Here is a 22,626-nt window from a genome sequence, read left to right on the forward strand (position 1 = left end):
AGATCCATAGCAAAAGAAACTCAAAAAATTTCATAAACACGTGGAACCTGAACAACACACTTCTGAATAACCAATGGGTCACAGAGGAAATTAAAGAAGAAATCAGACAATTCCTTCAATTACATGACAATGACAATACAACATATTGGAATCTATGGGACACAGTGAAAGCAGTCTTAAGAGGGAAATTCATAGCGGTGAATGCGCATATTAGGAAAACAGAATGAGCCCAATTAAACAACCTGATGCTGCACCTCAAGCTTCTAGAAAAAGAAGAGCAGGACAACCCCAAAGGTCATACAAGGGAGGAAATTATAAAGATCAGAGGAGAAATCAATGCAATGGAGACTAAGAGAACGATACAAAAAATCAATGGAGCCAAGAGTTGGTTCTTCGAAAGAATAAACAAAATTGACAAACCTTTAGCCAATCTTATCAGAAAAAGGAAAGAAAAGGCCCAAATCCATGCAATTAGGAATGAAAAGGGTGAAATGACAACAGACCCAGCAGAAATCCACAGGATCATCAATACCTACTTCCAGAACCTATACGCCAATAAGAGGGACAACACAGAAGAAATGGACAGATTCCTAGATACATATGAATTAGCAAAGTTGAATGAAGAAGACCTAAAACTTCTGAACAACCCAATATCAACCAATGAAATTGAAAATGTAATTAAAACCTTATCAACTAAGAAAAGCCCAGGCCCTGACGGCTTCACTGCTGAATTCTACAAGACATTTAGAGAGGAACTGCTGCCGCTACTGTTTAAACTCTGCAATGAAATTGAAAGGGAAGCAATACTCCCAAATTCATTCCTGGAAGAAAGCATCACCTTGATCCCCAAAGCAGAGAAAGACCCAATTGAAAAAGAGAACTATAGGCCAATCTCACTAATGAACATAGATGCAAAAATCCTTCATAAGATACTGGTAAACAGAATGCAGAAGATCATCAAGAAGATCATACACCCTGATCAAGTGGGATTCATCCCAGGGAGGCAGGGATGGTTCAATATATGAAAATCAGTCAATGTAATACATTATATCAATAGAGCCAAGGACAAAAACCATATGATTATCTCCATAGATGCAGAAAAAGCATTTGACAAAATCCAACATGCATTTATGATAAAAACCCTACAAAAAATTGGAATAGATGGTCTCTACCTCAAACTGATAGAAGCCATCTATGAAAAACCAACAGCCAGTATCATACTAAATGGTCAAAAACTGAAATCCTTCACACTAAAATCAGGAACAAGACAAGGATGTCCACTATCACCACTCTTGTTCAATATTATTCTAGAAACATTAGCCACTGCAATTAGACAAGACAAAGAAATAAAAGGAATAAAGATAGGTAATGAAGAAGTCAAATTGTCATTATTTGCAGATGACATGATACTCTATATAGAAGACCCCAAGAACTCCACCAAAACTCTTCTAGACTTAATAACCAAATTCAGTCAAGTAGCTTGTTACAAGGTCAACACACAAAAATCAATAGCTTTCCTCTACACCAATGACAGACTCACTGAGAGAGAAATAGGGCAAATAATTCCTTTCATAATAGCATCCAAAAAACTGAAATACCTAGGAATCATCCTAACGAAAGAAATCAAAGACCTCTTTTCTGAAAACTTCTCTGAAAAGCGAGATTGAAGATGATATCAGAAAATGGACAGACATCCCCTGCTCCTGGGTAGGAAGGATTAATATAGTGAAAATGGCCATACTTCCAAAACTGCTATATAGATTTAATGCAATTCCAATTGACATCCCAGCAGCATACTTCATAGACCTCGAGAAAAAAATCCAAAAATTCATTTGGAGCAAGAAGAGACCCAGAATAGCAAAAGCAATTCTAGGTAACAGAGACATGTCAGGGGGTATCACAATCCCCATCCTGCAACTATACTACAAAGCTACTGTGATTTAAAAAAAGCATGTTACTGGCAAAGAAACAGGCTTGAGGACCAGTGGAACAGATTAGAAGATGCAGAAACAACGCCAGACACACTCAGCCATCTCATCTTTGACAAAGGAGCCAAACACCCTCACTGGAGGAAAGATAGCCTCTTTAATAAATGGTGCTGGAAAATTTGGGCTTCAACTTGCCAAAGATTAAAACTAGACCTGTATCTCTCACCATGCACTAAACTAAAATCAAAATGGATTAAAGATCTAAATATTAAAATAGAAACTCTGAACCAGTTGGAACAGAGGTTAGGTAGAACCCTTGAAGATATCCATGTAGGAAAAGATTTTGTGAACACAACCTCAGTTGCCTGTGAACTAGCACAAACAATCAACAAATGGGATCTCTTCTTATTAAAAAGCTTCTGCACAACAAGAGAAACCACCAGCAGTGTGAAGAGACAACCCACAATGTGGGAAAAAATCTTCACCTGCTCTTCCTCAGACAAAAGTCTACTATCTCGAATCTATAAAGAACTTAAAAAGATCAGGCCTCCCAAATGTAAAGACCCAATCTGAAAATGGGCATCTGAAATGAACAGACATTTCTCAGACAAAGAAGTAGAAATAGCAAATAAATACATGAAAAAATGTACAACATCACTGGTCATTCGAGAGATGCAAATGAAAACAATGCTGAGATTCCACTTCACTCCAGAAAGAATGGCTGCTATCATGAAATCAACCAATAACAAATGCTGGCTGGGCTGTGGGGAAAGAGGAACCCTGCTCCACTGCTGGTGGGAATGTAGACTGGTGCAAGCACTGTGGAAATGTGTATGGAGGTACCTCAAAGAACTAGGACTGGAAGTCCCATTTGACCCCGCTATTCCACTGCTGGGGATCTTCCCCAAAGAATTAAAAGAATCATACCACAGTGATATATGTGCACCCATGTTCATAGCAGCACAGTTTGTAATAGCTAAAACTTGGAAACAGCCCAAATGCCCATCAACTGGAGACTGGATAAAGAAAATGTGGGTTTTTAATAAAATGGAGTACTACTCAGTCATAAAAAATGAGAAAGTAGAGACATTTATAGCTAAGTGGATACACATTGAGGCGATACTCTTAAGTGAAATAAATAGGACACACATGTGTAAATACTGAATAGTTTCTCTGGTGTGAGAGACTGAAAGTGTAAATAAGGACTAAATGTATAATAGGTAATGTGAAATAGGAAGAAAAGGGGAAAAGGGGAAGGAAGTGGGAGGGCTAGGGGAAAGGACAGAAGGGAATGGGATTAATATGAGAAAATGGAAAAATAGGAACAAAATCTTTGTAAATAGGGAGGACTGGAGGGGTTGAAGGGAGGGCTGGGCAAGGGTGAAAAATAAGAACCAAGAGAGACTATGTAAAGGTGCAAATTTCCAATGATGAATGTCATTATATTGTATACCTAAAATGTACCAATGATTAGAATGAATAATCGATAATGTAAAATAGGAATAAAAGGTCCAAAGGGGTAGGGGTAGTGGGAGCGGCAGGGGAAAGGAAAGGGAAAGGGAAAAATGATGAGAAATGGAAAAAATGGAAATAAAGTCTTTGTAAATAGGGAAGGGTGGAGGGCGTGAAGGGAGGGCTAGGAATGGGGAAAAAATAAGAACCAAGATGCATTATATAAAGGTACAATTCCCAGTGAGAAATGTAATTGTGTTGTATACCTACAATGTACCAGTAAAAGAATTTAATACAAAAGAAATGATACACAGTGAGCCCTCGACTTACAACATTCAAGTTGTGAACTTTCACAGGTAGGATTGGACCTTACATTAGGAACATTCCTAGAGGTGAACAAATTGCATAAGTAGCTAACATGTCTACCTTACCATTATAAAGTAACTGTAAAAGTAAAAGTAGTATATTTACAGTATTTGTGTGTATTTGGTTTTTTTATGCTTTACATGGCATATTTGTGTCAAAGGTATATAAGACCCACATTGTGGGATTTACAAATGAATCTGACTTACAACTGTTCTCCCAGAATGGAATTTGTTTGTAAGTTAGGGACTTGCTGTAGTGGTAATAAATCCTGATATTTAGTAGATTCCAAAATGGATATATGGATTGAAACTCATAAGCGAGTAGGATATGCAAAAAGTCATAGAAATTATAAGAAAAATTTAAGAAATTCTTGGGGACTGCTCTGGTCCAAGTGCACCTGGTCTTCCACGTTACTCACAGTGTAATTGGACAGGCAGATAATCACAGCACAGTGTGTAGTAAATGCTAAGAGAAAAATACCAAAGTGGCTTTTGGGGTAATAGAGAGAAACCTTCAGCTCAACTTTGTAGGAAGTCTGTCAAGTTTATAAAAGGCATCTGAGAAGGATGATAGCAAATCTCACTCCTGAAGATTGAATAAGACTTGTCTATGTAAAGAACAGAAAGATTTGGGAGTGAGGTATAAGCAGAGGAAGAGCTCAGCTAAAACAAACGAAGAAATAAAAGACCCAGCCATGTGGGTGGGTGGAGGGAAGTGTGCATGGTCCAAAGTGTCACTGAAGGAAGAAGGAGGTGCTGAGTTTAGATTAGTAGAGGAAGCTCAGGTGAACAGGGAAAAGAAGGGGAGACTATATTTTACTCTGTAAGCAATGAGTTTGTTAGTAGATATATCTTATAGAAAGATGTTATGCAGACTGAGAGCAGAATACAATTAAGATCTGAAGAGATAGAACACAACATTAATCTTACAAATAGCCGTAAAGTATGTGGAGTCCCAGGACGATTGGGACAGTTTCACTAGTTATGTCCTAAAGTGACTGCTTTTATTCACAGAGGATCCACTTCTGCTCACTTGCTGTGACAATGTCACAGTTCTCAGTTCCCTTATCTCTAAAATAAAACAGGTGTAATGAATGATTATTTTATGTCTCATGAAATACAAAGTGCTGATTCAATGATTATGGCTCCATTTTTCTTATACTATGCAAGAATTAACACTACAGTACACGTCACACTATAGTAGCTGGATACTCTTGTGGCTGACTTAACAACTTATGCAAAATGAAACCCTTGAGATTGTGGGAAAACATGCTATCTAAATTTTAAGTAGAATACATCATCATATATATTACACAATCAAACATGCTAGTTCTATTTTCATCAAAACGCCTTGTATTTCCCTCTTACTTATGCCCGCTCAGTTTTGATGGCTTAATAGATATATTTGAACTTTACAGCAATCTCTCTGGTGTTTGGGCCTGCAGATTTACGTCAGTGGTTTGCATTTTATTATAATAAATGGGCCAGTCAGTGTCTTGACCTTCTTGCCCTGCTGATGTCTGATTGGAGGGAGAGTAAGAGCTATTAAATACTTAATTACATTCTATGAGCAAATATAAGAAAAAAAACTTTTTGTGTCACATATAAAAGTTGCTTCACTTTCCATATTCAGAATTCATTCCCCACGTACAGCTTCCCCCCTATGGTAACGTTCATTCTGAAACTTCTTATTGTACTTGTGCACTTTTGAAAAATGTCAACATTCAATTTTATAAATTTTTGATTTAACACTTTTGGGGGCACTTTCAACCTTTCATAATTTATAGCCATCTCCCAAAAATGTGTGATAGGCATAGTTAAGGTGGCAGTTAGAATAAAAGGTCAGTATACAGACTGAAGTGTTAGAGAACAACCATAAAGATAATGGACTAAAAAAATTCAAAGCTGAGGCTTACTTCTTTAGCTCCTCACCATCTTGTTATTGCCTTTTTACCAAATTCCCTAACGAATTTCTTATTTGGAAATCACACTAGGCTGAAACTTGCCTAACATTACTTCTTCCTGCAATCTTCCAAATACTTAACAAAATGATCAAAAGTAATAATATCATTTTTCATAGTGCAGCCACACATATACAATGTTTCTCCTTTTGTTTAAACAGTAAAGGCTATGACATTTCCAACTGCAACTTGATTTTACATTATCTAACCTAGAAAGCTGAGAATTGATCTTGTTTTGTAGATTGTAACTCTTAAAATATAAACTTAAATTGTATCACTTTTAATCCTGAAAATGTACTCAAAAGAAAATTCAGTGCTTCTTGAATTTCTAAGCTCCATTTTATTGAAATAAAACAGCTTTAAGATAAACTTCATATTACTCAAGCCAGAAGATAAAATACTGTTTACTTTTACTTAATGTAAAACTTAACAGAGTATGTGGACACTGGTAAGTCAGAGCATGACAAAGAGCATTGAGTATCAAGTCTCCCCTCTTTATTGTAGACACTAGGAATCTCAGATCCCAACTTTTAAGTTCCCTTGTAGGTCTATGAAGTCATGCCATAGATGTTCAGTCAGAATATCACTGAGGCTGAATTACTGAAAGACTGCCATACAACAAATGTTTATTTGATATTAAGAATACAACATTCACATTGGAAGAAGAATATTCCTTCCAGGGGTACAACTATACCAAATGCAATCTAAACCAGTTGGAGACACTCAACTTACAAAGATTCTCTTTTCAGTCTCAAATTGGGTCAGGTTATTGCAGTAGAAATGTCTCAGATACGTAGAAACTGGCCTACCAAAGTTGTGTAATACATTCATCGAGGAACTTGGTAAAATGCCTAGTTCTTGCATGCCCACTACTGCTTTCAATGACTTCAGGGTGAGACCATTGGATTTGTATTTTGACACTTTCTGTAGCTTAATGCCCTCAAAAGTGTTGGATCAAATGCTACAAAACTGAATGCTGACATTTTTCAAAAATGCAAAAAAAAAAAATGCCATAAGAAAAGAGTAAATGTTTCCATAGCAATTCTCATACAAAACTAATTTTAAGAACTACCAATTTAGCTGAAATCTTGGTGTCTTAGTTACTTTCTGGTTGCTAGTATAAAATACCTAACACCCACAAGTTAAAGAAGAAAGATTTATTTTATCTCACAGTTTGTAGAGGTTTCAGTCTATAGTTAGCTGGCTTCAAGGCAGGGCAGCAGGGCAGCGGGACATCACAGAAGAGAGTCTATAGCATGGCAAGCAGGAAGCAGCCAGCAGTGAGCCTTCTTTTCCCTTTTTATTCCATTTAGGCTATAAGCCTACTGGTTGCTTGTCACCCACACCCAGGGTAGGGCTTCTCATTATCCACACCCAGAACCATGCTAACCAATAAGTAGGCTAATCTACTTATCACACACCCATAATCCAGTTTCACATACCCATGATCCATCTACCTCCCAAAAGCTCCACCTATGAGTATCTAAGTCTTTGGGAGGACATCTAGACATAAACCATAACACATGGTAAGATAAAGTCTTGCTTTTCTATTCTAAAAGCCAACTCATACTTGATCCATGTCAGAGTTTCATACATATTTATTGAAGCCTGAAGGATAAGTAAAAGGCACTGATAAAAAACAAAGAAAGAAAGAAATTACCTCTGTCCACTGGTGTCATTAAGAACATGGCACTGAAGTAGTCCTTCAGGCCTGATAAGAATGTTGGATTCTCTACCTAAAAAATAAGAGAGGACAGATTTTCATGAGCAGCAATGAGACACTGGGCAGCATTTTTAGACTGGAGAGCACTCCGCTTCTCAACACAGCCCACAAACACAGCCCACAGGGCTAGAAATCACAGTCCAGCCTGATGCTTTTGAATATTCCTAGACTTTCAGTCCTTTGTGGAATAAGAGCTTTATCTGTGTACTACTAAAAAAACTTAATTCCTATTTACAAAACATATAGTTCCTGAATAAGATATTGGAGGATATTAGGTTTCCACTAAGAAGTTACACATAAATTGGTGTTAATTTAGCCATGTAACATAGCGTGAGGCCCAAATGAAATAGGCAAATACAAATTTAATAAAAATGGAAGTGTTCAACATACTTGTTATAATATTTCTTCATGGAACAAATGTAAAAGGACTTTAAAATATATTATTTTCATGATTATTGATAAAGTATTTTGAATTAATATCTGATCTCTACTAACAAAAGTCATATATATACATATATATATGTTCAGGACTGTTTGCTCTTTCATTATATTAATAAAGAATATTTATTAACTCTTTATTCATGTAAAAAGAATATTCTTACATTAACTTAAATGTTAAAGTGTATTCAAAGTATTCCTGATTGGGCTACTTAAAGTTCCAAAAATCAAGATTTGACAAACCATCTGAAAAATAAGTTTGACATGAAGAAATCTTTTATATTCTTAAAATTTACAGGATTGATTTCTATTTTCACTCACCAAAATAAAACTAGATTTTTTAAATAAAGTATTTAAGGATGACTTACATACAATAAAGAATGTGACTGTGAACTGCTGCTCATGAATCTTTACATATGTATACTCCCATGTAACCAAAATCCAGATTAGGACATTGTCTTAGTTATTTTTCTCTCACTGCTGAGTTAAAATACCCAACATCCAAAGTTAAAGGGGAAAAGGTTTATTTAGTGCAGTTTGTAGAGGTTTCAATCCATAGTCAGCTGGCTCCAAGGAAGAATGAGGAAAGGAAGAGCATGTATGTGCTGGTGTCCAGCCATCACTGAAGGCTGCTCCACAGGGCACTGACTTCACTGGCTTTCAGACTGTTTGTATAAGGTGGAAGGGGCCTCACCAAAGTGCTGAGTCCATAGCAAAAATTAGTGGCACTCTGCCTGAGGAGAGAAGCTGGTGGAGTACAGTGAGGCTGTGTTCTCAGAGAACTGTGGTCCAACTGGCCTGGGAGGGTGTGATGTGGTGCACAAGGACACGTGGGTCAAGTGAGCATAAAGTGAAGTGGGGGCCAGATCAGGGCAGGCCCCAGGGGCCTTCCAAAGGAAACTGGATGCTGTAAGTGTGATAGGAAGCCACTGCTTATGCTAGGGAGTACTGCATTGCTTACCAGCTTATCAGTCCTCTGAACAAAGGTAAACACTATGCTGTGCTATAAATTTGGAATTTTTCATAGAGTATTGCCTTAGTCAACAGTGGAGGATGAGAGTCCTAGCAATTATTTAAGCTGAAAGTATTTGGACATAAAATCACAGATATCACACCATGATCAAGCCTCTGCCTGTTCTTGCAAATCTCTCTTTTCTAAACTCCTAGTAAAAGGAGCTACTTCAGGTCTGGAACGTGGCAGATCTCCTCTGACATGGAATTCATACATCTGGTTCCTATCATTGTTCCCTGTTTGAAACACTCACCCCTTTCCACCCAGCCCAATTTCTCGCTTTTCAGTTCAGTTATAACTCCACCTAAAGTTCTCCCCAAGCACCCATTTAAAATAAGCCCTGTGCTGTGTCCTTCTGGTATTGTTTAATTTATATAACCCCTTTCAGATTGAAAATGCAACACAAAATGGACCATGTCTATTTTATTCCCTGGGATTATAGTGTATAACATGAATCTGGCCAGAGAGATTCCAGAAATGTTTCTTGGGTGGATGAATAGATGACTAAAAAGAAAAGCAAAGTAGCTGGGAACATGGCAGGATGGGTTGACAGCCTGCTCCTTTGTGCCTTGTGGAGGCTTCTGAGTCACTTTAAGGGCTCCTGAGTGCAAAACCAAACATAATATGACAGGTCTGCCTTTGGCTACAGCGTGTCCAGGAGAAGTATCTGTATGATGCCATTTATCAGAGATTTGAGTGACACATTTTGTAACAGGACAAGTGTGAGACCAAAAGTGACTCCATTTTGCTAATGTGAGACCAGAATGACTCCATTTTGTCCAAAATGGAGCAGTCTCCTTTGTTCTTTCAAATTAATGATTAAATGTGCTTAATCTGGGACAAAAGACATGATCTGTAACTCAAGATTCCTAAGCTCATTACTCAGCCATCTGTTTGCTCTAGAAACAAGTGTCCCGGGCCCACTATCTATAGGACAATCTGTTAACTTGCTGACTATCCACACAAGGTGGTCATGACCATTAGTCAAGATGTCTGCTGACCATCAGTACGTGACAGTAGACGACTAACCTTTGTCCCCATTTTTCTTGTAAAAACCTATACGTAATCCCCTTCAACCCCCAATGAGCCTAGCCAATCAAAATTCTACACTTCATACTTGCTAAATGTTAACCAATCATATGGCTGCTAATGACCGACGCTTGCTGTAATCTCAATAAAAACCCTGCTAATTTGGAACTCGGGGCTCTCAATCTCCATCCGCTGTGTCGGTGACAATTGAGAGTCCCTGCTTAAGCTTGAATAAATGACCCTCGTGTGCTTACATCAGAAATGGCCTCCTGGTGGTCTTTGGGACTTCGTAATCTGGGCACAACACAAGGTATACCTTAAGTAGTCGATTTCATATTTGATGGTCTTCATATCTAGGGATTTTTTGAAGTAATGGGATCATCACTAACAATATTTTGGGGAATAAATAACTCCTGAACAACTTCCAGATTAGCTCTGTTTTGTTCTTTCCAGAAAGCAGGAACTTGATCTTAGATATCAGGAGGTGAAAGTACCTGCAGGTTCTTTTCAATTAAAACTCCTGTTGTGTTTCTGCTTTCTAGCACAAGACGCCAGCTCAGGTTTTGGAAAGTGTTGACATGGTATTAAGATAAATTGTTTCTTGTCTTGAAGAATCTTACAGAATGGTAAACTTGAGGTCTTAAGGATATCAGTGGCTTCCATTTATATGTGATTAAACAAGTACAACTCTGTTCCTCATGCCCACATATTTTTCTTCTTTACTTGATTATATTTAAATGAAACTGAGATAAACCATGTTTTTCTTACCCATTTTACACTTCAAGGTAGACAAAATCTTTGCCAAAAATGTGAATATATTATATGAATAATGGAAATAACATCTTCATGTTGTAGACTAATATTTTGCATATATGTACCATGGGAGGATTAACATTAAAAGAAATGAATTCAGAAATTAATTCAACATAAGATTTAATAAATTCTGAGAAACAAATGTATTTCAATATATCTTTTCAAATATAATTTCAAGTTGCTTCAAAATTTTTCTTTCAGTTTGTACTGGAAAGTTTACAATACTTGACCATTCATGTGCATTAGTTAACACAAAATAGAACTTTTGAATCTGGGAAATAGCTCAAACCAATGAAACAAAACTTGAAATGATTCTAACTTTTAAAAAATGAAACTAAAATTTCCCTCTGACATGGAGATTTCCTCGATGCCAGGACACGTCTCAGAAGAGATTTCCTGAACCCAGGAGGTAATCTCTTTCCAAACCACTGCTATTTCTGTGCTGTGGAGAGGCTAGCAGTTCTGGATTTGTTAAGTAAAGCAATTTAGGAATTGCTTTCTGCAGATGGTGATGCATCTTATAGTGAATCATTGAAGCTTTAAAAATAACAAACTACTAGGGCTGGGGATTTAGCTCAGTGGTTCCACCGCCTGCCTGGCAAGCACAAGGTCCCGAGTTTGATCCCCACTACCAAAAAAATAAAATAAAATAACAAACTACTGTCTTAAAAAGCTTAAAGTGATCCCCCCAAATAGTGAAATCTCATCTAGCCCAGCCAATGGAGCAACTACAGGGATAGACTCTAATTGAAACTGTGGAAACAGCAGGAAAAATTGACTGTACTTTTTTTCTTTCATCCATTTAATGTAAAAGAAAACTGTCACATTTAATAGAGTGTCAAAAAGAGTGTTAAGTAGGTATAAACGCCTTTTAAACTGTCCTTTGGGTCTGAAGGCCACAGCCCTAGGACTGGCCACTGGACATGACATCCGAAGGAACTCTGTCCTCATGCACCCCAACCCATTTCAGAAGAGATTTAGTCATTTCCAGGACAAAGAAGCTGCCAACTTAAACTTTTAATTGAAAAAGCCTGAAGCTACTTTCAACCTCTTGTATTTAAAACTTAAATTAGTCTTTTTTAGCATTAAACAAAAAAGCTAAAAGGGAAGAGGGGGGAAGCACGTTATTTCAAAGAGAGCAGAGCAATGATTTATTATCAGTTTCCCTTTTTCAGAATATTTCCATTTCTCTGAGCTTTGTATATTAGTTCCACCAGCTTAACATAAAATGTCACACTAAGATCATGTCTCAAAAATGTATAAATTTGAACCCTAAGAGGGGCTTCCAGATAAGAAAATTGTTAAAATAAAACACAGCCTTTCTACTTCACAATTACTTTAAGATGAGAACTCTTCATATTTATGTAATGCATTCAGTGTGACAGTAGAGTAAGTAAAAATGTTATGACCCAAACAGAGTGCGGCCACATGCCTGGTTTGCCTAGGATTTTCCCACATGCACCCATCCTCCTGGCACACTCCAGGTGTCTCTTCATCCTCATTGTCAACAGATGCATGACAGTGAGCTAAGGTGACTTCTCTTCAGACAGCTGTCATTCCTGGACTCATCCTGCAACCTCACTACTGCACCCAAGAAGCTAACCAAACTGCTCCTCAGGCAGAACAGCATCTCATAGCTCTTCATGCACGGTAACTGCATGTATAAGATTAAGAACATATGTTTAAGCCCAAGAAGAACTCTACCACACCATGGGACCACATACACAAGCAGCTTTCTATTCAGTGGTGACAAAAATACAGTGGATGAGTGCTTCTAGCTCAAGCTCCTTTACTTCACTGCCGGGGTAAGTATCTAATCCAGTGGTTGAGTTTTTAAGGTATTTGAATCAATTTGATTCTGGGACAGGCATGTGTGCTGGAAGCCCCTGAGATGACTCGGCAATTGTCAATCATTTCTGTCAGTCTTACCCAGAGACCTATTGAGAGGTCCTCCCAGGCTGGGGTGTACATCTTTTTAAACCTAGGACCCTGGTTTATCTGTGTGCTTCTTATTTTCCTATTGCCCCAACACTGCTTTTCTATTCATTCCACATTCTTGTTTCTGTTGGCCCAGACCTGGCCTGAGCACATCTTCCCATTATCTTCAATAAATGTATCTGCTTCTTTTTTTACCATTGGATGTACACTTGCAATTCTTTGCTTGCCATAAACTAGAGCCTGGAATCTATCTGTCCAATCCAATCCATACTATCACTCCCCCTACTTTCTAATTCTGTACTTTTCAGGTCTGAGAATGGTGCCAAAATTTACTCAGCTGCCTAAACAGAAAGCAATCACCAAGTTAGATAGATATTTTCTCCCAAGAATTTCTCAAATCAGTTCTATACACTTCCACTCCAACTGAATTTATTTATGCTTCTGCTTGAATTTCTGTGTGTTACTCAGGATCTGACCAGAGACAAAAGCACAGGGGTAGAGAGAGCACTTTCCTAACATGCATAAGGCCCTGGATTCAACCGTAACACTACGAACAAGAAGAGGAAGAAGAAAGGAGAAGGAGAAGGAGAAAAAGAAGAAGAGGAAAAGAAAGAGGAGGAGGAAGCAAAAGAAGGAGGAGGAAGAAGAAGGAGGAGGAAGAGGAAGAAGAAAAAATTAACTAATAACAGGGAATTACTCTAAGAGGTGTCCTAGTCATTGACTCATCACTGGGACAAGATACCCAACACCCACAACTTAAAGGAGGAGAGGTTTATTTGGGCTCACAGTTTCAGTCCACAGTCAGCTGGCTCCAAGGCAGGAATGGCGTAGTGAAAGGGCCTGGTGTGAGAGGAAAGCGGTTCAACTCATGACATCCACGAAGTAGAGAGAGAAGGCAGTAGCAGAAACAAGAATAAACCCTTGTAGGTCATGGCCCTCGTGACTCACCTCCGACCAGACCTCACTTTCTAGCAGCACTAAGCACATCAGTGCATGAATCTGCTGGAGAGTGCAGCATCCATGATCTCATCATCTTCCAAGCACATGGTGTGGCATGGGGGGCATTTTTGTATAAACCATAACAGAGGTTAAATGTGCACTGAAGATTTTGGGTATATGGGATTTAGGGAGCCATTCCTGTCCCTAGGGCTGGAAAAGAGTACTCAAGAAAAGAGCACATTGAAACACACACACACCATCTGTATAGCACTGAATTGTGACTGTCAGCATGACTGGACTGAGATCCCAGAGAAGTGAATGGACTGGGAGAGAGCTATCTGCCCTCATCAATGGTGAGTCTGAAGTTGAATGGGTGGTAGGAGGTAGTGAGCTCAGGAAGTGAGTCACGGACTTCCCAAAGTGTGACTTTGGGACTAACACAGCTTGATGGAAATAAAAGACACATTGCTATTATTTCTTCAAAATCCTTCCCCTCAGTTCAAACACACTTATCCCATCATTCTTCCCATGTTCCAAAGCAGTCTGGAAGCCCTCTTTCATGAGTGTCTCTCTGAGTTGGGATCAACATACAGTAGATGCTGCTGCCACATGCCATCCAAAAGGAAGGCAGGCCCCTCATCTCGTTACTCATCAGATCAGCACTGGCAACTTCTGGCTCTCCCCAAAGTCAAAATGGCCATTATTGGTCAATGTTTTGAATCCATTTAGAACATCAAGGCAACTACAACAACATAACTAAAGACAAAAGAGGAAAGCACATCACAGCTAGGAAGGGAACTCTTTTTCCAGTGTCCCTGCAAGTACACTCTACTGAAAAACCTTAACATCCTTCCAGCTGGGAAAAGGCATATGTTTTTAGTGTCTAGCTCTAATGTTTAAAAAAAGGACAATAAAATGTAGATGTGAAGCTGAGAGACAATAAATTGATAACTGACATTCTTTTTCTGGTTACTGCCACTTGTATGTTCTCCATATTCTAGCCCTTGAATGATAATTCTAAAACAGGATGATTAATAACCTACCCAGAATCCTTCAGGGCTTGCCTGTCCACACCGAGGTGAGGTTCAAATTCTTAACAAGATCAAAGGTCCTTCTTGTATCTCAAATCAGCCTGGCTTGTGCTTTATGCCCCAAATATATTGGTAAGATTAAATTAGTGAAATCTAGCCTTGGCAGAAGATTCTTCCTGGGAACTGGGATAAGAAGAGAGAAGAGCAGAAAAGTAAGTGAGGAGGAAACCATCTGAGAAGCCAAGGCTGCTGTGGGTGACCACCATTTCAGCTGTGGAGTAGGAAATGGCGTCATCTGTGAGCAGGACACAGACTGGGAAAGACCAGAATAGCCATGCTGATGAAAGAGGAAATGAATTGCAGCCAAAATTAATGCACATATTTTGCCAGATGTATTTAAAATGTTACCTGGGATAACATAAATGTGTAGGATGTGCTATGGGGGGAAGCTACATGAGATGGAGGTTTAACTGGGCACTGAAATGGGGAGCTGACCTGGTACACAGTGTGTGAACGTTGAGTGGTGCCTTCGATGTCGCTGCTTATAACTGTGCTTCTTTTCTGTGGGCTTCAGAATCCTAATCTGTACCATGTGTTCTGAGAGGTAGGCATTAAACACCTGCCAGCCAGCAATCATTAGTGTACGTTGACGCTGACTCTATACAAGGAGATCTGGGACATTTCCAAATGTCACCATTTTGGCCTTAAGGGGAAGGCAGTGACTGTACTTTATAAGCAAGACTGCCGACTCTCCACATTTCCAGTCAAGAATTCCAAAGTTCTTGCTTCTTTCCCAACCCATGACTGCAGCATTGAAACATCACATAAAGGAGACTGAAATAAGTGAGAAACTGCAAAAAAAAAATAGATTTCTCATTGCAAATTCAACATAGAAATATAGCAATACTCACAAAGAATGCTTTCTGTTCATAAATGCATGTCTCTCTAGAGAGTTGGTACTGACTGCTCCTTGTATTTGTAAGGAACACGCTTCCCACCCACCACAATTTTGTCAACAGATCTCGATACCAGAAATGAGCAACCAGCAACACTGTATGCTGTGTTTCTACCTTCCTGAGCACAGGTGGTAATAGCTGAGCAAAAATTGTATAGATGTGTATATTCCAAAAGTCAAGGGAATAGGTGAAATGGTAATTGTTGGCTTGAATATTTTAAGAGAATATTTGCTCCTTTTGGTTGGAGTTAAAATAGCATTTTAAAAGCTTAAGCCAACTCTTCTACCCTTAAATAGCCTCCTAATAGGTACATTATCTTTACAGGGAATAATCTTGGAGTTCCAGAGTCCCATAAGCATAGCGTTTACTGATTCTGTTATACTAAATCCTGCCCAAATTGCCCTACCACTCTCGGGCCTGCAGACCAGCTAATTTTGCAGTGAGCACAAAATGAGAAAATTTGTTATGAAATTGCTGTTTAAGCATGAAGTCTAATCTTAAGACCCTGAGATGTTTTTCTAATTGGGGAAGTCATTTTAGATATTGAAATTATCAACAATTATTAATCCATTATTTTATTTTCTCACCTGTCAGTTACTCTCACCTCATCCTTCTCTTTCAAACCACTTCTCTTTGCACCAAATTTCAAGTTATTCCTGTCCCACCAATAACTGGTTCCAACCTAACTAAGTATGTTTCCTCTGCACCCACCCCTTTTCTATGTAATAGGCAATGGATCGGGGCCATGTACTGCACTGGGAAATTCTGATACAGATCTCATTTAACTTATTTTTCTAATGACCACTTTTTCATATTGTCTGAGTCTCCTTCCTTGGAAAAAAATTTAACTCCCCTTCCAAGGATTGTAGGGTCACACACCAAAAGAAGTGAGAAGTACATCCTCTTCTACAAAGGAGATTCCATGCACTTACTGAGATGGAAATTCTGATTGTCTTTGTGAAGTGAACCAGACTTTCAGAGAAGGAAGGAACAGGAAAGAGGGATAGAGGAAAGAAGAGAAAAAAGAGGGAAAGGGAGCAAGAGAAAGAGATTTTCAAATAAATCCAATATTTCTTCCCAAAATACCCATAAGATTGAATTAGACAGATCCTAGAAAAAGAAGGAAAAAATTTATGAATGTTGTTTGTGCACTGTCCCTGCTTTATGCATTATTTCTTCATATATGATTCTATGAAATCTATGATTCCTTGACTTATTATTGCTCTTATCCTTTTTCACTTTATTGTATCTGCCTTTAGTAAAATATTTTTCTATAAAGGAAAGAAATAAAGTTTCTGTCACAGGACATATTCACTGAGCTCTGCTCGTAGGTGTATTATATAGACCATATTTTCTCAAGTTCACTTTCTGGGCCACTGTAGGGAACAGGGAAAGGGGACGTTACTAGAACCTCTGCAGTGAGTCCTAGTCTCCTGCGAGCCACAGCAGCACAGGTGAATTAACTTATTATACAGGAAAGGTAGAAAAATGAGACTTTGAGAAGAAGCTGAGCTTTGGGCCTGATCAGTGCTGCTCTGGGCAGCAAAGATGAAAACTCCCAGCTTACCACACCTTCTATTCAGTACATCGGGAGAAACAAATTTGACAAATGACTCGCAGAGAGTTCAGTACATTGGGATAAACAAAGTGTAACAAATGACTGGGGGGCGGGTAGAAATCCAAGAACAATGAGGAACTGAGCAGATGTAGATTTTGTTCCTCCCAGGATGTCTTCAGCTGCTGTAATGGAGCATCACAGCATCACCGGATCATTGAGATCTCAGTTGTGACCGGAGAGCAAAATGGAATTATGTCTCAAAATGCCATAGCTGGCCTGTAGGCAGGAGAACTAGGCCTAATCAAATTATTTTTCCCTAAAATTATGTAGCATTGCTCCCAACAGGTCACTATAAGGTAATTTTGGTTTTCCTTTTCGTTGTTGCTGTTTTCTATTATTTTCATTCTTGACTACTTTTTAAAAGGGAAAGTTAAAAATGAAAAATGTCAAGCATAACAGTGTGCCTTACTACAAGGCTCGGTATCTATTTAGGCAGCCAGGTCTTAGATAACTCAAAGCCTTCTGCTGCTCATGCAAGGGCCCTTCACATGGCTGACAGTCATTTGACAGTGTTCAGCACTTTCCAGGGGAGAGGATTCTTACGGAACAGGGGAGAAATTGCTCCATAATTAGCAGACTCATTGTGGTGTGAACTTTATGAAAACTGAATGAAAATTCTGGAACCATAGCTACTTGGGATCTCATTTACATTTGTTCTGAAGCTCCACTATGCCACTATAAATAGCAGGTCCTATACATAGAGATGAGTTGTTCCACCGACAGCAATTTTACTTTTTAGGAAATTCTCGAGACATTATTCATAAGGACTCATTCCTGCACACTCTTCCTGCTGAGCATCTCCTCCTCTCGACACCTCAGGTGGCCAGCTTTGAAACCCACTAATGATCCTTTCCATATAATGAGTGCAAGAAGAATTCTTTATTTTTTTAGTTAATGCATGCAAGAATCCTTTTAGTTCTAGATGATTTTCTGGCATCTGGCTGTGTTATATAAATAGTAGGCACCTCTTTAAGCCAGCACCTTTTATTTTTTTAATTAGTTAAATTTTTCTAAAGGTAATTTTTAATACCCCTAGAAACTTCATGACAGTCACTTGATATGCTAACTATATTGCAAACTTGCAATCAAATATCCTGTAGCAATTACAGTGCCAAAACATACTGATGTTTGCATATTTTTGAATAAGTGGTATTTAATATATTTTTCCCTTCACCTTGCATCATATAAAATGCATGCAGTAGAGTATAGTGCACTAATGAAATTAAACCCCTCTCATCTCTATACCTAGATATATATCATGTTTTCAGATATATGTTAATTAAATGTCAAAATACATCTCCCCAAAGGAAGAACACCATGATGCCCAGCATGCTGCTGTGTACAGTGTGGTAAATAACATCCACCAAGCTTCCACTGTGCAGAGAAGATGTGTCTCTGAGGGCTGCCGGAGCTCAGGAAGACTCAAGAGTGTCACCCAATGACTTTTTAACCACACGGACTCCTGGGCTGCACACCAGCTCTTACGGTCAGGCTTGGACAGCCAGGGACTTAGAGGAAGTCCATGGCTAAAAGCCACACAGGGGACATTTGGGGACACTCAGCACCAGAGCACAGATAGGCACCATAGAAACCACTCCCTGTGAGTTCGTGTGTCCTGGAGCCAAGGCCCCAAGACCTTGCTGCTGTGCACACTTCCTTGTTATGTGTGCTGTGCTTCCCAGGGACTCTCACATGCATTATGTCGTCTTCCCAGTTAGTACAGAACCAAATCTTACTTACTCTCTGGCACATGGCTCCGTGCATAACATACACGCACAAAAAATACTGCCTGACAGCAAGTGGCAAAAAAATATGGTATTTTGGTGCACAGGCAAAAGCTTTGCCAATGTCTGGATTCTCTCCCATGACTTTGTTACAAGGAAATTTGTAAAAGAGTTTTCTATATCGTTTGCAGTTCTCGTAAAGGATAAAAAAGTTTAAATTCTCTCGAATGAAGCATGTCCCACTTGAATGCATTCTCCCTTGGCTGATTATGTTAAACAGGCCAACGTGCTCACAGCAATGCTGTGACAGGGCAAAGAGGGCAGAGAAGCACGGCCTGCTTCAATCAGTGTTTCCCAGGGTCCGCTGTTCAGGTGAAGACAGTCACCTGGAAACCCTTCCTGTCAGGGCTACCTTCCACTCCAGGATGCAGAGAGGCATCAAAGTGGCTCCAGTGACAGAGGAAACCTTGGCGCAGCAGCCGTGAATGAGCAGGGTTTAGCAGTGGGGGTCTTTGTAAAGACAGGGAGAGAAGAAACTTCTAGGTCCAGGTGTGACGCCATCAGTAGAAAAAGAGCTTTGAAAAAACTAGTGAGCTGTCAGCACTCCAGGAAGTCATTTGGAGCCTCATAATGAAGCATGAGCTTTCAGGTACAGAGATGCTACCACCTGGAAACACCTCTCTTTCGTGGGTGTCTCAAGGTGGGCTATGTGCCCGGTGGATGGGTGGATGAGCCTGAGAAGGTGTCTGCCCGGTCCTGGATGTTTCTTGTGGAATCTCTGTCTCTCTCTCCCCTCCAGCTGCCTGCCCATGTACAGATGCACACAGTCATCTCCACCTGAGTTTACTCAACCAGCTTCCCACAGTAACCATGAAAGCAAAAAAGAGGAAATGAGGCTTGAATGGTCAATAAGATATAATCAACATAGTACTGTTCTTGATTTTTAACATGGAAACATCTTTCATTATTTTAAATCTCTTTAGGTCTCTGTGATTAAAGGATTGAATGTTTAGAGCAATCTGACACTCACAGAAGAGGTGTTTCCTTTATCTTCAAAAGACTAATTTGCAGCAGAGCATGGTGGTGCATGCCTGTAATCCCAGCACTAGGGAGGCTGAGGCAGAATGATCACAAGTACAAGGCCAGCCTAGGCTCCATAGTGAATTCAAGACCACCCTGGACTACATGGCAAGACCCTGTCTCAAAAAGAAAAGACTGATTTGATCTTTCAGCAGGCAACTTTCAAGAGTGTTACAGTTCTAAGCAATATCCCAAAACACAGGCCACTATCATCATGGCATTCAGGTTCATCTTTTTTTCCCAACTTTGAAAGCCTACATTTTATGTTAACTATATGTAAAATTCTGTGTTTGAAGATTATAAAATGATCAGCCAGTGCAGAGCATCAGTCTTACATCCCCCTGAGACAGCTTTTGTTGCTCTCCCACACCTACACTCTCATAGTACTTCACCCCTTTAACATGAAGCGTTGACAGAAAAATACAGACATTTTTAGAAAAGGAAAACCTGTCTCACTTCGAAGTTGGGAATACATTAGTAAGGAAGAAAAGGTCTATTCCTGCAACAGACTTCTTTCAGATTAAAGGGGCTGAAAGATTTGGGAAGTGAGAGGCCATGTGGAGGAGAAGAGCTAGGCATGTGTCCCTTGGACAGGCGAGGCCGCAGTGGGCCCTTCCTAATCTGGCTTGGTCTTGGCACCTGTCCTTAAGAGCTAACAACTACACTGAGCAGATGGGATATAAACAGGAAAAAAATAATTTAAAAGTCTATATGGCAAGGTATGTGAGCTAAGGTAATGAGAGAGAGGGAAGGAAGGAAAGAACAATACTGAATGGAATTCATTTAATGGCAGGTGGCAAAATCTTGACTCAAACTGACTTAAACCAAAATCAAAAGGGACTGGAATGCATTTGGTCCCAACTGTGGGAGAATCGCTCCACCTGGGGCTCAGGTAGTACCTCATTAATCTGTTTCCCAGTTGCTTGTAGCTCCTTGCTGGACCTTAGTTGTTTTTTCTCCCAGGCTCTCCCTCTCCATGGGCAGACGCCACCCACAGCTTCCAGTTCACGGAGCCCTGCAAAGACATCATTGCCCTTGAGCAAGTCCTCCCGGGCCAGTCTGCCTGGTGCCCCCGTGCTGTCCTCCTCTCCTCACTGTGGTTGGCAGCAAGAGTGGGGTCTGCCCCGGCACACAGTGTGGGCTGTGATGGTACAGGGGAAACTGAGGTGACTCTCACTTTGAAAGAGGGAACAAAATGGGTGCAGGGAAGTAGAAATAAGGACTCAAAATTCTTCCCTCCCTCCCAAGAGTGCTTCCCCAAAGGTGAGAGGAGTGTTCTGGGCTCTGCATTCAAGGTGCGGGCAGCCTGGGGCCGCCAAACATATTTTGTGTTGCAGAGCTGTGCAGTCATTAGTTCCCACTGTGCCTTTTTTGGAACTATCATGAGTGCAGCTCTCAGAGGGTTTTGCCTTCAGTGCGGGGGGGGGCGGGGGGGGGCTTATCACCAGCTCAGAAGTCTCTGAGCCTGCGAGAGATGGCTTTTCCTAGTGTACTATGAAGCATTCACTGAAGCAGCACCACACATACTTAATGAAGCCCTGAAAAGACACTTAGTGTGAAATAAAAGATGACATAAATCAAAAATAAAAATAGACAGCTTAAAATAGCACTCATGGCTTCAGACAATCTATAAAGCCATTAATCTGCTTTCAATGTAAAGTACACAGATAAAAATGCTCCAAAGTGAAAACATGCCAGAAAAAGTGCACTGATTAGACAACTTCCCATTGTAGTCTTATCTGCACATGGGTGGGTCTGTGTGTGTGTATAAAATGTCAATTGTTTTCTTTTAAATTTTTCTTTTTTTTCAGTGATGGTGACAGCTGGTTCTGTGAGTGTCCGAGGCGGTATTCAGGCAAGCTATGCCAGTGTCCAAGGTGTGAAAACAATCCTTGTGGAAACAGGGCCACCCATGTCCCCAAATCCGGAGCAGACATCATCTGCCTCTGCCTCTGCCCCTATGGGAAGGCTGGAACCTGGTGCACGGAAGGTAAGGAGAGGGAGGCCGGAAGTCACCCAGAGCATGAAGGACAGCCTGACAGGCACATGCATCAAACCTTCTGCTCAGTGCTTTCCAAGTTCTTGATACAAGATCCATTAGTGAGACTGATGGCTGAGCGGGTACTCCTCATACCTCGCAGGTAATTACAAGAGAGGTAATGAGTTCTCCCTAAGGCCAGCCTACAGAACATTCCCACACTATAAAACCTCAAAGTCACCCGAATGATAAGAGATAACAAGGAAAATCCAGAGCAATACTAAAATCAAATTATCTTGTTTTATTTGGGCAACCTGAGTGTACAATATAAGCAATCTATTATGATAGCTTGATTTTTGTACACTTAAAGACAACAAAACTTATGACACAGTAGTTACATGGTGACAAACTAGGTCACAATACCCATGTGCCTCTCCTAAGGAAAATCCAGTATAGGGAAGACTTAAATTACAAAAGATAAGAAAATACCATGATATAACTGTATTTTAGGAAGTAAATTGTCTAACAACTTAATGTTAGCTTCAATATCCAGAAATCAATATGTCTGGACATATTTTAGAAATGACAAAAAGTAATCAACACAGGAGTAGACTTGTTTTATCTTCATTTTTACCATAAAG

At 39.7% G+C, this 22,626-nt stretch overlaps 1 long non-coding RNA gene across 3 annotated transcripts in view; it reads right to left on the reverse strand.

The window, feature by feature from the left end:
• LOC110349520 (uncharacterized) overlaps positions 1–22,626 on the reverse strand; it is a 43,664-nt gene that overhangs the window by 15,242 nt on the left and 5,796 nt on the right. For all 3 annotated transcript variants that reach the window (XR_015448891.1, XR_015448892.1, XR_002395542.2), the window contains exons 3-4: positions 20,907–21,022; positions 7,367–7,442 (exon numbers count right to left, since the gene is read on the reverse strand). This is a non-coding gene — a long non-coding RNA (uncharacterized LOC110349520). The remainder of the gene's footprint in view (positions 1–7,366; positions 7,443–20,906; positions 21,023–22,626) is intronic.

Source organism: Heterocephalus glaber, unplaced genomic scaffold, assembly GCF_053883595.1.
Source record: "Heterocephalus glaber isolate CG9 unplaced genomic scaffold, H.glaber_assembly_v1.0 deba00000594, whole genome shotgun sequence".
NCBI lineage: Eukaryota > Metazoa > Chordata > Mammalia > Rodentia > Bathyergidae > Heterocephalus > Heterocephalus glaber.